Here is a 15954-nt window from a genome sequence, read left to right as displayed (position 1 = left end):
TCTTTAGCTTTCATGAATTTAAATATGAATAGCAAGATTAGATTCTGGCACTTGTCTAATATCCAGCTTGTGTTTTTTTTTATTTGCTGCCTATTTATCACAAATCCACACCAACAGGGTTTGATACACACATGGCTTTGAGGTCGCTGCTGCCACCTGAAGTATGTCTAGACACAACAAAAGTGAGGACAAGGAGGATTTACCATAGTGCATATGTCTGAGCTCATTCCAGAATGTTTGCATGACCTTTTGACTTCTTAAAGGCTCTCCACACCCACACAGGTGTTTTCAAAGAACCTCACTGACTGGACCTCATGTGCTAAGGTTGCAGTTAGGCCGAGCTATGCTGGGAATTGAGGTCACCAAGCTCTTCCAATGGGGATAATGAAAGTGTAGAGACAGGGGGACATGTCAGTCAAGAAGATATTTTACACGCCTGTTTGTGAGTGTGTAGGGCCTTTAAAGTATACTTTTATCATCAGGCTTTTTAGTTATTTAAATTCCATTTAATTTATTCTTTTTTCCATCTTGTTGTGTTTTGTTTACTTGACGCATCCAAATTGTGGTCAATCATTAGTTCATATTCATTCATTCATAAGTTTTCTCTCTTTCGTAGTTTTCTGTAAGCGGTTCCCTGAGATATTGTTGACTACTTGTCCCACAATTCACTGCTCTTCCTTCAACCAATCGGCGTGCACGTAAAATATCACATGATTATCCAACCCAGTTCACATAGACATAATATACGTAAGACGCCTCATTACGTGCTGGAGCGTAATCCAGCGTCGCCGCCATATTGGGTGGGTCTCCGCTAGCACCAGAGCCAACCGAAGTCAACGTAAAGAGCGCAACAATGCCCCTATTTTATTTATTTATTTTATTTTATTTAGCTTCCCAGCCCCAGGTACAAGCTTAACAGGGTAGTGTAAGACGCTGGAAAGACCTGGAATTTTAAAGCTTACTTTTCCAGGCCTTAAAAAAAAAGAAAGAAGGAAAAAAATGTACTGAGCAGGTATATATGGGAGCTTTGTATGTATGTATGTGTTAAAATCAGTGTATATCACAAACATCAGCAGTTTCAGTCCAGGCTATTATAGAATCTTTGTCATCCTCAAGCTGTGAACAGTTGTTTAAAGTTAGACACGTCAGGCCAGACGGGGTGTGTGTGTGTGTGTGTGTGTGTGTGTGTGTGTGTGTGTGTGTGTGTGTGTGTGTGTGTGCGTGTTTGAAAGCAGCAGTGGACTGTGGGCCGACACACATGATGAGTTGGCCAAAAAGACAAAATCTTCCTCGTTTCGACTGTTTGTTTTGGTGAAGTTTTATTATGCGAGATGTCTGGTTTTTGTGCGTGTGTTGTGTGTGCGCGCATGTGCCTGTGCTTAACTTTACATTAAATAAACTCAGCGCACAAAAACAGAAATGAAGAAATTCTTGTGTTATTGGTGTGTACAGTACAGAAGGGTCATGATTTTGTGTGTGTGTGTGTGTGTGTGAGAGAGAGAGAGAGAGAGAGAGAGAGAGAGAGAAATCAAATGAACAATCAAACTGTTTCTTTCTTAAAATCTAAAATTAATTCATTAATACATTTATTAATATGCCATACCATATGTCTGTATTATGCTCTGTAACAAAGACAAAGTATTTCAGCATGAAAGCATTTGTTTTTAATGTGTGACAGCGTCCTGTATCATAACTACATCTCTGACGTTTGTAACAAACCAAACCGTGTGAAAATCGGGTAAAAATTAGAGGAGTTGTGATGATTACAGTAGCTGGACATACACTTTCCTCCGTAGAAATAAATGCACTGGGGACGCATCGGAGACCCATCCAAGATGGCGACGTCAGCTCCAATAGGAAGCCTCAGTCAACGAGGCGTCTACGTATGGTCCCATTTACCGATGGTTGATGCGGCCCACGGAGAACCCTCCGCGTCCTCCGTGGGCCGCGTAGGAGGGGTCCTCCGAAGGATGCAGCCCCTGAATTGGGACACAGCCACAGACGCACGACCGGGGTCCTGCGTGGATCCCCTCACGACAATTTTGCAGGCCTTAGTATTTCCTGTTTTAGTTTGTTTATTATTGTTAGATTCAGTGTTGATGTGTGTGTGACAGACATGTGTATTGGACATTTGTGAAAATACGGAACAAATCGCGTCCCAACATTTAATTGTCAATTAAAGGACGATTCCGTATTTTACGGGACGGGTGGCAACCCTACCTATAATTGACCTTGAACAGCCAATTATGTGGAGAGATTGCTGCCCCACACAAAATAAAACAAATATAGAACAGAAATATGTCAGCTAAGACGCCACATTGATGATCCGTTAATGTCAGGAAGCATCCGACAAGCCATAGCTTCGATGAGCCATAGACGAACGCAGTTCAATTCGCCTGATCTAATAAGCAATTGATGAAGCACTGAAAAAACACCTTAAAAACCTTTTCATGGTCAATTTTTTTAAGCCGAATTACTCAGCAGAGCCTACTGATTACTTTCCCAGATCGAAAACACGCGGACCGACGCAGATTTTGGAGAAAAAGCGAGATAACTTTAAATTTGTGGATTTTTGACTGCGGTTTGGCGAGCCCCGCAGCGTCCCGTTCGAGTCCTCACTTCGGGACGAAAGCGACTGCCACACTGTCAAAAACAGTTATATTTCTCCGTAGATTTTACAAATAGATCATAAACTATTGCTGAGTTTTAGGCATGTTATTCAAATGTGTACTTTTTCCATAATGAGTCTTACCTGGCCACAGTTTCATGCAAACGATGTCCTCGTGCGCCTGAGGTGAACGGCAGAGTCCCGTGATCTTGCTGGGCAGGTGGAGGTCTGCTATCCTGCACGTTCACATACAACCAGATTGACTGTCCGTGTACATGTGTGAAAGAAGATTCACCGACCGGTATCGAGGAACACTTTTAGGTCAAATTTCAGGTTTCTGCGTGAGCTCAGAGCGGGACACAGTGGAACTACACTGTTAAAAGGGATTTGGGCTTTTAGTCAGAAGGACTATTGCTGTCAAGCTGAGAGAACTCTGCCCATTACAACAAAGTAATGTGGCGGAGCGAGGAGGAGGAGGGGGTCAAAAGGACCTTTAAATGTTGTCAACAACGCCACCCTGGGAATTTCACCCAGGGAATTATTTTTCCCAAATACAAGGCACACAGGTTCGTTCACTCAAGACGGCATGAGACGTGGTTCCCAATTTTAAAATGAACGTTTATTAAACAATTATAAAAGCAATAAAGGAACACACCATTCACACAGGACGGGGGAAGGGAAATAATCTAATCAGGGCTGGGGCCTGGTGGATGGAAAGGGGACTAGTGTTGGGGAGGAATCCACAAACGAAAGAAAAAGGGAGTCAACTCAAATCACCGGACAAACGTGCCAGACACACTCAGTGAGAAAACCCGCTCCCAGGACACAGCAGACAGGGGGGACGCCACCACCAACCACCTCCACCACTGGCCTCCAGCAACTGAAAAGGGGGGGGGGATTAAGAATTTAGAGGGGTTGCAACCAAACGAATCACGAAAATAAATCAAACTGTAACAATATAATTAATGGGCAAATCACAAGTTCAAAATTAACAAAATATTCCAACTAATAAATGCCCAAACTAAATAATGCAATCAATGTAATTAAACAAAGGTTAAAGAAACAAAACACAAAACAATTACGAAATTAAATATAGAAAATCTTTCAAATCAACCTAACAAATGATTAACAATACACAAAATCAGAATCAAACAAAAATATGCAACATACGCCTATACAGATAACCCAGGAAAATGAATGTAACCCGCACTGTCGCGCTCTCATTCAGTCGGTTCAGAGGAACCAAACCCTGGTTCAAAGTTAGTGCTCTGGCCGGCGGCATCCAGGCGAGCAGCCGGCAACAAGTGTCTGTGCACACGCCGTTGCGACACGTGCGCGAGGCCGTGCCGGGAAAATCTGCAGCGGCTTCTGTAATGTGGGACAAACGGCAGCAGAGACAAACAGCCGTGGACACAGAGCAGCAGTAGAGACAAAACACGCGTAGACAAAGCAGCAATGGAGAAAAGGCGCCGGAGACAAACAGCAGCAGAGACAAAGCAGCAGTAGCCCCAGCTATCAGGTTCCTGTAGCCCTGCACCAAGAACACACGATTAGTTTTGCGGGTTGTGCTAAAAAATAATGCGGTGCACGCTACAGTAGGTGTACTTACCTTAATAGCAGCTACAGTCTCACACACACACACACACACACACACACACACACACACACACACACACACACACACACACACACACACACACACACACACACACACACTTGCATGAGAGGAGGGAGGGAGAGAGAGCTCCACACAGCCGCCGGCGTTTACCTGCGACCACACCAGCGTTAGCAACCGGATAGCATCAGCCACACCGCAAAGAGAGAGGACACTTACCACAGCTGATACGCGTAGTCGCACATACGGGGGCACGGAGCCGCACAAACAGTCGCCCTGTGACAAGAACAATGCCTTCAACACACTGACAAGACCAGAAGCCGCGAGGTGAAGCAGCGTGCAGACATACCTGTAGAGCAAAACAAACCGACAGGGAAGTGATGAAGGGATGAAGGGATGCAGAGAGAGAGAGAGAGAGAGAGAGAGAGAGAGAGAGCTGGTGGGAGTGCTGCCCGGCCCACCTCGTTAATGGCCAGCAGTAGCGCTCATGAGCAGCAGCCAGTCACCCAGAGGATAAGCACCTCTATGCTGCTACAGTAAGAAGAGTTCAAACAACTTCAACTTGAAAAAAGCGCGGAAACTCATTAAAAACCCATGATAATCCATTCAGTTAACTTCAGAAAAAGGTGGGCATTTCAACCAACACGCATGCGCCCGCAATGTGACGTCACGCGCACTGTTGAACTTTAAGTGTTGAACATATGGTATGGCAAATGAATAAATGTATAAATTAATTAATTTTATATTTTAATAAACATTTTGATTGTTCATTTGAATTTATTTCTCTCTCTCTCTCTCTCTCTCTGTTTAATGTAAAGTTAGGCACAGGCACATGCACGCGTGCGCGCACGCACAAAAACCAGACATCTCACATAACCTGTTGACATGCGTATTAAACTTTGAGTAAGTTTTTATACTAATTTGTGTTGGAATAAAACTTCACCAAAACAAACTGTCGAAACGAGGAAGGTTTTTTTCTTTTTGGCCAACTCATCATGTGTGTCGACCCACAGTCCACTGCTGCTTTCACACACACACACACACACACAACACACACACACACACACACACACACACACACACACACACACACACACACACACACACACACCTTCTGGCCTGACGTGTCTAAATTTAAACAACTGTTCACAACTTTAGGATGACAAAGATTCCACAATAGCCTGAACTGAAACTGCTGGTGTTTGTGATATACACTGATTTTAACACAAATACGCAAATACAATTTATAATTTGATAATGCTTATTTTTATATAATGCTTATTTTTGTTACACCCCTTTGTATATACTTGCTGTTTTTTACCTGATTCTATCTTTTACTGGTGCTGCTGTACATTGGAATTTCCCCTTGCGGGACAAATAAAGGTATATTGAATTGAATTGAACTGAATTTACTGCAGCAACTCTGAACATTCACTCAGAAAGGACTCTGTTGAACTTGGAGAGTTATTGTTTTTCCCCAAAGGATGGGTGCTCTTCTTTTTATGTATTATTATTATTATTATTATTATTATTATTTATGTGTGGGACAGTGTAATTTCAGTTTGTGAGCAAAAGTGTGTTAGAGGGTGTAAGGGCTATTTTTTTAACATGTCCCAAAGAAGGTCTTTTTTGATGTCTTGACATCCATTGACACTTATTTTGAAGCAAGGCTGCTTGAAGTTGGACTTGTTGGGGGTTAAATAAAGGTCCTTATTGAATTGTCTGTTCAGCTATTTTTTCTTGGGTTAATATTTAGTTTGTCTAATTCTCATGGAGATTCTTTGTAGATATTATTTTGCTTAAAATTTTGAAATCTAGCAATCTCTGTAAACTCAAGTAACTTGGCAATAAAGCATGAGAAGAAATAATAATGTTGCTCTAACTTGATAAAATAAGTTCAACCAACATCTTTTTTATTTCTCTTAAGTAATGTTTTCCAGTCCACATTATTTGATACAGAAAGTTGAGTCAACAAATCGCAAGTTGTATCAATTATGTATTCCATGTTGAGCCAACTTGATCCACAGTTGAAGGAACTTGATAAAATAAATTCAAGCAACATCTCTTAAAGTTATCTCAAATAATATTTTTAAGTTCAACTTACTTGATACAGGAAGTTGAGTCAACAGACTGTATGTTGCATGAACTCATGTTTTGAAGTGTAAAAAACTTGACACTAGAAGTTGACTCAAATTATCTCAGTCAAAGCAACAAGATGATTTGACATAGTTAAGTCGGCTCACCTAATCTTTTTTTTTTTTTTTTTTTTTTTTTTTTTTTTTTACAGTGCATGCTTCCCGTGAAATTATTTTCTCCGCATTTATCCCATCCTCGGTCTGTCGATCCTCCGCCGCAGACCAGGAGCGGTGGGCTGCCAGCTGCCAGCCGCCAGCCGACGCCGGCGCCCGGGGACCAGTTCTCCTTCGGTGCTTCGGTTCTCCTTCCTTTGGTGATCTTCTTGCATGATTGTAGTGGGAGTTATTTAAGGAGGAAACCTTAGGTTCATGCAAACTCCACACAGAACATGCAAACTCCACACAGAAAAGCCCCCTTTTTTCCTTGAGCAGCAGGCACCGCAGGCGTGGTGGAGGACACGCCACCAGCGCCCACAGCGGGATTCCGGGGGGCTTCTAGCTGTGAGGCGACAAGTGTGACCACTTGTGCAACCGTGCTACCCTACAAATAAGTGTCTGACATTATTATGGAAAGAATCCATACAGAGATACTTCTTTGTTGATGAGTAAGATCGGTTTTGCTAAAGCACAAACAGCTGTTGTAGCGCTGTTGCCAAAGCCACCAGACTCCATTCAAAAAAACAGTCATTTTAGCATTTTTTTAAAAACTTCTTCAAATGCATCAAAAACAAAATAAAACTCGACAAAAACCTTCTTGGATCACCTTTTTAATGTTTCGGCAACAATTACTAACTCTGGATTGGTTGAAATAAACTTTCAATTCACCGAATGGGGAGAGGAGCGAGAGAGCTGGCTGACGTCAGAGAAGCATCGGGGAAACAGCACATTGAGTCGGAATGTTTAATATTTTTATACTTAGACTGACACTACTACGTAGACATAAACATGTCGGACTTGGTTCTTGGTAAAAATAAATAAATAAATAAATAAATAAATAAATAAAAAAATAGATAGTAGTGATGTACAGCACTATGGAAACTCTGTGTGGCTCCTGTCCATCATGAAGTTCTTTCAGCAGGCATCAAAACAATGCTGCTTTTTCCCCCACAATCCAGTATTCATTTTCACATTCGAATGTATGGATTTTTCAACAATTTGAATATAAATTAGAATTTAGGATATTAATTGACAGCCCTACTCCTGATTTTGATGATCCCCTAGTTTTTTGTCTGGCACGAGGGTGTTGGCTAGGTACACACTACAGAGACAAGGTGATTAAAAATGTCTATACCCTATTTTTAGGATGTGTGCATGTACGGTAAAATATCATCGATTTCCAATCAGTCAAATCTAATTGTTCCGCTCACAGTTCAGAAGCTAGCGGCATGGCATTCTTTCGTCTTTACCACCCAGGCCATATGATGTGAATTAGCCATTAAGCAAATGTTAGCAATGCTAGTATGCTAAACTAAGATGGAGAACATGGTAAACATTACACATGCTGAACATCAGGATGTTAACATTGTCATAGTAAGCATGTTATCATGCTAATGTTAGCATTTAGCTCAAAGCCTAAAATACCACCTCCCAGAGCTGAGAGCACGCCTGTGGACTCTCAGTTGTGTTTCTGTTTCTGTTGGCCCTGTAGATACTGCTTGCTTGTCTGGCTCTTTTTACTTTTTTTACTTCTACTGTTTGTTTTACTTCCCTTCAGCGACTGATATCAGCAGCAACAAACGAACCGGGACACATTTAGACAGTTTATGTTTCAAAGTTTCATTTGGTTCTTATCAGGAAGTGGTAATCTGTGTGCTTACCTGTGTGCAAATGCACAAATGTCAGCTTAATATTTGCCCGCCATGCTTCCCATGAAATTATTTTCTCCGCATTTATCCCATCCTCGGTCTGTCGATCCTCCGCGGCAGACCAGGAGCGGTGGGCTGCCAGCTGCCAGTCGACACCGACGCCGGCGCCCGGTAGGGTTGCCACCTTTCAGAAATGAAAATAAGGGACGCCCACCACAGCTCCTCGGGACCATGACCACCACGTTTTATTTTGGGCCACTGTTTGTAGTAAAGGGGTGATCAAGAAAGCAATTAGTCATACTTAAAGCTTGAAATGCTTTATTACCAGTGAACACATTCTTTATTGTGCTACATTGTTGCATATAAAGTGCTGTTAATTAGGCTACATAAAGCCGCAATTACATGCATTCCTATTTAACATACAATGAGGAAAGTATATAAAAAAAGTGCCATATGCACACAATTTAGTTAGTGCACAATCAATTAGCCTAGTTAATGAGATAGATCAGATGTCATCCAAACAGTTAAACCACACTAATAAAAGAATTTATGTAATGATCACTGAACACTGTATTCCACAAAAATATAAACATTTTGACATAGATTACACAGAAAGCTCTACAAACATTTTTAGTCTGGGAAACGATCTGAGCAGCAGCAAAGGGCAGTTTTCCTGGTTAAACTCCAACAGATGCTTGAAGTTGAGGAAGATTCCCTGAGCTGTTTCAGGCCTCAGATAGCTGCAAATTTAGATTAAACCTCTCAGTCGACGCTGATACTCATTATGAAAACATCAAGTGAAAGATTCTCCACGGCGTTAGGCTTCATGTTACCCTGGCATATTCCGCCCGGGTCCGATGGACGTCTGAAACATCAGGCTGAAGGAGATGGGAGGTGTGAGGTCATTTCCTGTGGCGGGCAACTTGACCTTGTATTTCCCGAAGAGATCAGTCAGCTCCTGCTCCTGCTGGGTGTAGTTGTCCAACTGAAGGTTGTATCAGAGGGAAAATGAGAGCAGTGAATTATTTAAAACTCCAAAACAGCTTTTGCTCATCGTGACTCAAAAAGAAGCATTTTAATCTTATTTTGCTCCCACCGACCTGAGTGATGACTTCCTCCATCTCAGCCTTCTTCTCTGCTGCGCACTTCTTATCTGACATCAGCTTCTGGAGATGGGCTGCAGAAACAAACAGCTGTGATAGTACGTGACACACCGAAGAGTCAAATACAAGAGACGAACACTGATTTCATTCTACCCACATGTTCAACCCCGATTCCAAAAAAAGGAAAAACAGAACGCAATCATCTATCTGTGTTTACTGACATCAGTAGCACAAAGATCCCATGTAGTAATCTCCTTCATACAATCATGTGTTCACAAAGTGCTGAACCTTGCTCCATCCTTACTTGTGAACGACTGAGCCTTTCCAGGACGCCCCTTTCATACCCAGCCATGACACTCTCACCTGTTACCAATGAACCTGTTTACCTGTGGGGTGTTCCAAACAGGTGTTTTTGGAGCATTCCACAACTTTCCCAGTCTTTAGTTGCTCCTGTCCCAACTTGTTGAAATGTGTTGTCGCATCAAATTCAGATTCAAGCATATATTTACTAAAATCGATGAAGCTGAAGAGGTCAAAGCTCAAAACTATTCAGCAGGATGACTTAATCGTCGTTACAGAGTCAGCTAAAGGTGTCATTTGACATTCATAATCCCAAAGCATTACATAACATGACTCGGCATATTTTAGCAGATCCATTCCATTTTCAAGTTTGGTCATGTCATTTCTTTTCAGCATCTGAGCCAATTAGTCTCGGAGTCTTTCAGGAACTGGCATTTGCTTCTTATATCTCAGATTTCCCTCCAGCTCTTTGGAAATGTATATATATTTTAAAAATAAACGTTTTCTCTTAACAATATTTATCTATTAACTGTTAATCCATTAGTGTGATTTGTTCGTTAAATGGCCATTTATATTGGCTGATACTGCTGTATATTAAATAAATGATCATTCATCCGACTTTAAAAACTCAACATCCTAAACAATCAATCAAACCACAATAGTCTAATAGTAATCATCTCCACTGACGCTGTCCAGCCAAGGATGTGCCTCTTCCCACTCACGTCTGTACTTTTGCAAGCGTTTTCGCTGTTGAGGACGTGCTGGAGTATCGGGTGTAGTGGACATTTTTAAAAGGCGCGGGTGTTGTGAACAGCGTCGGTGTGTGATGTCTGTCTCTAGGCAACCGTGACAGCAACACACGCAGGCAGCGAGGCACAGACACACGACCGGGGTCCTGCGTAGATCCCCTCACAAATCCCCTCCTGCTGGCCTTAGTATTTCCTGTGTTTTATTTTGTTCATTATTGTTAGATTTAGTGTTGGTGTGTGTGTGTGTGTGTGTGTGTGTGTGTGTGTGTGTGTGTGTGTGTGTGTGTGTGTGTGTGTGTGTGTGTGTGTGTGTGACAGACATGTGTATTGGACATTTGTGAAAATACGGAACAGATCGCGTCCCAACATTTAATTGTCAATTAAAGGACGATTCCGTATTTTACGGGACGGGTGGCAACCCTACCTATAATTGACCTTGAACAGCCAATTATGTGGAGAGATTGCTGCCCCACACAAAATAAAACAAATATAGAACAGAAATATGTCAGCTAAGACGCGACATTGATGATCCGTTAATGTCAGGAAGCACCCAACAAGCCATAGCTTCGATGAGCCATAGACGAACGCAGTTCAATTCGCCTGATCTAATAAGCAATTGATGAAGCACTGAAAAAACAACTTAAAAACCTTTTCATGGTCAATTCTTTAAGCCGAATTACTCAGCAGAGCCTACTGATTACTTTCCCAGCTCGAAACACGCGGACCGACGCAGATTTTGGAGAAAAAGCGAGATAACTTTAAATTTGTAGATTTTTGACTGTGGTTTGGCGAGCCCCGCAGCGTCCCGTTAGAGTCCTCACTTCGGGACGAAAGCGACTGCCACACTGTCAAAAACAGTTATATTTCTCCGTAGATTTTACAAATAGATCATAAACTATCGCTGAGTTATAGGCATGTTATTCAAATGTGTACTTTTTGCATAATGAGTCTTACCTGGCCACAGTTTCATGCAAACGATGTCCTCGTGCGCCTGAGGTGAACGGCAGAGTCCCGTGATCTTGCTGGGCAGGTGGAGGTCTGCTATCCTGCACGTTCACATACAACCAGATTGACTGTCCGTGTGCATGTGTGAAAGAAGATTCATCGACCGGTATCGAGGAACACTTTTAAAGTCAAATTTCAGGTTTCTGCGTGAGCTCAGAGCGGGACACAGTGGAACTACACTGTTAAAAGGGATTTGGGCTTTTAGTCAGAAGGACTATTGCTGTCATGCTGAGAGAACTCTGCCCATTACAACAAAGTAAGAAGAGTTCAAGCAACTTCAACTTGAAAAAAGCGCGGAAACTCATTAAAAACCCATGATAATCCATTCAGTTAACTTCAGAAAAAGGTGGGCATTAATTTTATATTTTAATAAAGAAACATTTTGATTGTTCATTTGAATTTATTTCTCTCTCTCTCTCTCTCTCTCACACACACACACACACACACACACACACACACACACACACACACACACACACACACACAAAATCATGACCCTTCTGTACACACCAATAACACAAGAATTTCTTCATTTTTGTTTTTACACGCTGAGTATTTTTAATGTAAAGTTAGGCACAGGCACATGCACGCGTGCGCACACACACAACACACACAAAAACCAGACATCTCACATAACCTGTTGACATGCGTATTAAACTTTGAGTAAGTTTTTTTACTCAGTTGTGTTAAAATAAGACTTCACCAAAACAAACTGTCAAAACGAGGAAGGTTTTTTCTTTTTGGCCAACTCATCATGTGTGTCGGCCCACAGTCCACTGCTGCTTTCAAACACACACACGTACACAAACACACACCTTCTGGCCTGACATGTCTAAATTTAAACAACTGTTCACAGGTTTAGGATGACAAAGATTCCACAATAGCCTGAACTGAAATTGCTGATGTTTGTGATATACACTGATTTTAACACACACACACATACATACATACATACATACATACATACATACATACATACATACATACATACATACATACAAAGCGCCCATATATACCTGCTCAGTTTTTTTTTTTAAGGCCTGGAAAAGTAAGCTTTAAAGGTCCAGGTCATTCCAGTGTCTTACACTACCCTTTTAAGCTTGCAACTGGGGCTGGGACGCTAAATAAAATAAAATAAATAAATAAAATAGGGGCATAGTTGCTCTCTTTACGTTGACTTTGGTTGGCTCTGGTGCTAGCGGAGACCCACCCAATATGGCGGCGATGCTGGATTACGCTCCAGCACGTAATGAGGCGTCTACGTATATTATGTCTATGGCTGCCACCGCTGTGCGTTGCCATGGATACAAAATGTAACGGTACACACATCACTCATGAGAAGCTCTTTTTTCTCGCTGTCTTGTCAGTGCTGTGCCATGTGGCTTCTGTTTTTACAATGTAATCACTTACCATTCAGATGAGTGACATGGCCAAGTGTGTCCACTTTATAATAAAGTCGTGTTTATTTCATGTTAGGATACATTAAAATCTGGAAGCTTTAAATTGTGAACTGTGCAATTTTTCAGAGATTTGTGGCGATGCACAGTATTTTGCACATCTAAAAATACACATTAAGGAAACTGAACTTAGTGTGTTTTGTGCTGATAATGGTTGTATATCTTTCTTTCTTTCTTTCTTTCTTTCTTTCTTTCTTTCTTTCTTTCTTTCTTTCTTTCTTTCTTTCTTTCTTTCTTTCTTTCTGTACAGGGTTACTTCACTTCAGTGTAGTGTTTCTCCTCGTCGAACCAACACACACTAATTGTCCATTATATGTCCACCTTGTTTTCATTTTCTGACTTATTTCTATTGCTCTGTTTGGAGGAACACTAATCCATGTGACGTTATAGAGAAATTGTCAAGAGAGTGGACATTTCAGTAATGTTTGAATGTTTTCATTTTCAGTATTTTGAGCAAGTTTCTCAGATCCATTTTTTTGTTTGTTTTTATGAATCTTTGCAATTTGGGGGGGGGAGAGGAGGATGACAGCCAAGCTGTCCTCCATTACAGACAATGACTCCCACCTACTCCAACACACACCCACTGCACTGAGGAGCTCCATCAGTGATAGGATGCTACATCCAAAGTGTGTGAAGGAGCGGTATCGCAGGTCATTCCTTCCTGCAGCTGTCAGACTACACAACAAGAACTGCTGAAAGTAATTTTTTGATAATTTATCTGTAAATTACCTGTGCAATAATCTGGGCAAAACTGGTGCAATAATCTGTGCATTTATCTGTAAATCATTTGTAAATGATCTGTACAATAATCTGGGCGATAGCTAGTGCAATAATCTGTGCAATTCATCCTGTACCTAACAGTCCGCAAATACAATTTATAATTTAATAATGCTTATTTTTATATAATGCTTATTTTTATTACACCCCTTTGTATATACTTGCTGTTTTTTACCTAATTCTATCTTTTACTGGTGCTGCTGTACATTGGAATTTCCCCTTGCGGGACAAATAAAGGTATATTGAATTGAATTGAACTGAATTTACTGCAGCAACTCTGAACATTCACTCAGAAAGGACTCTGTTGAACTTGGAGAGTTATTGTTTTTCCCCAAAGGATGGGTGCGCTTCTTTTTATGTATTATATTATTATTATTATTATTTATGTGTGGGACAGTGTAATTTCAGTTTGTGAGCAAAAGTGTGTTAGAGGGTGTAAGGGCTATTTTTTTAATATGTCCCAAGGAAGGTCTTTTTTGATGTCTCGACATCCATTGACACTTATTTTGAAGCAAGGCTGCTTGAAGTTGGACTTGTTGGGGGTTAAATAAAGGTCCTTATTGAATTGTCTGTTCAGCTATTTTTTCTTGGGTTAATATTTAGTTTGTCTAATTCTCATGGAGATTCTTTGTAGATATTATTATGCTTAAAATTTTGAAATCTAGCAATCTCTGTAAACTCAAGTAACTTGGCAATAAAGCATGAGAAAAAATAATAATGTTGCTCTAACTTGATAAAATAAGTTCAACCAACATCTTTTTTAGTTCTCTTAAGTAATGTTTTCCAGTCCACATTATTTGATACAGAAAGTTGAGTCAACAAATCGCAAGTTGTATCAATTATGTATTCCATGTTGAGCCAACTTGATTCACAGTTGAAGGAACTTGATAAAATAAATTCAAGCAACATCTCTTAAAGTTATCTCAAATAATATTTTTAAGTTCAACTTACTTGATACAGGAAGTTGAGTCAACAGACTGTATGTTGCATGAACTCATGTTTTGAAGTGTAAAAAACTTGACACTAGAAGTTGACTCAAATTAACTCAGTCAAAGCAACAAGATGACTTGACATAGTTAAGTCGGCTCACCTAATCTTTTTTTTTTTTTTTTTTTTTTACAGTGCATGCTTCCCATGAAATTATTTTCTCCGCATTTATCCCATCCTCGGTCTGTCGATCCTCCGCGGCAGACCAGGAGCGGTGGGCTGCCAGCTGCCAGCTGCCAGCCGCCAGCCGACGCCGGCGCCCGGGGACCAGTTCTCCTTCGGTGCTTCGGTTCTCCTTCCTTTGGTGATCTTCTTGCATGATTTTAGTGGGAGTTATTTAAGGAGGAAACCTTAGGTTCATGCAAACTCCACACAGAATATGCAAACTCCACACAGAAAGGCCTCCTTTTTTCCTCGAGCAGCAGGCACCGAAGGCGTGGTGGAGGACACGCCACCAGCGCCCACAGCGGGATTCCGGGGGGCTTCTAGCTGTGAGGCGACAAGTGTGACCACTTGTGCAACCGTGCTACCCTACACGGTTGCACAAGTAAAGATACATACATACATACAAAGAAAGATATACAACCATTATCAGCACAAAACACACTAAGTTCAGTTTCCTTAATGTGTATTTTTAGATGTGCAAAATACTGTGCATCGCCACAAATCTCTGAAAAATTGCACAGTTCACAATTTAAAGCTTCCAGATTTTAATGTATCCTAACATGAAATAAACACGACTTTATTATAAAGTGGACACACTTGGCCATGTCACTCATCTGAATGGTAAGTGATTACATTGTAAAAACAGAAGCCACATGGCACAGCACTGACAAGACAGCGAGAAAAGAGCTTCTCATGAGTGATGTGTTACATTTTGTATCCATGGCAACGCACAGCGGTGGCAGCCATAGACATAATATACGTAGACGCCTCATTACGTCATTACCTCATTAGTGTAAGACACTGGAATGACCTGGAATTTTAAAGCTTACTTTTCCAGGCCTTAAAAAAAAAACTGAGCAGGTATATATGGGCGCTTTGTATGTATGTATGTATGTATGTATGTATGTGTGTTAAAATCAGTGTATATCACAAACATCAGCAGTTTCAGTTCAGGCTATTGTGGAATCTTTGTCATCCTAAACCTGTGAACAGTTGTTTAAATTTAGACATGTCAGGCCAGAAGGTGTGTGTTTGTGTACGTGTGTGTGTGAAAGCAGCAGTGGACTGTGGGCCGACACACATGATGAGTTGGCCAAAAAGAAAAAACCTTCCTCGTTTTGACAGTTTGTTTTGGTGAAGTCTTATTTTAACACAACTGAGTAAAAAAACTTACTCAAAGTTTAATACGCATGTCAACAGGTTATGTGAGATGTCTGGTTTTTGTGTGTGTTGTGTGTGCGGGCACGC

The sequence above is a fragment of the Chaetodon trifascialis genome, chromosome 21, assembly GCF_039877785.1.
Source record: "Chaetodon trifascialis isolate fChaTrf1 chromosome 21, fChaTrf1.hap1, whole genome shotgun sequence".
Taxonomy (NCBI): domain Eukaryota; kingdom Metazoa; phylum Chordata; class Actinopteri; order Chaetodontiformes; family Chaetodontidae; genus Chaetodon; species Chaetodon trifascialis.
The sequence above is the reverse complement of the archived record's forward strand: the minus strand, read 5'-3'. Positions refer to the sequence as shown.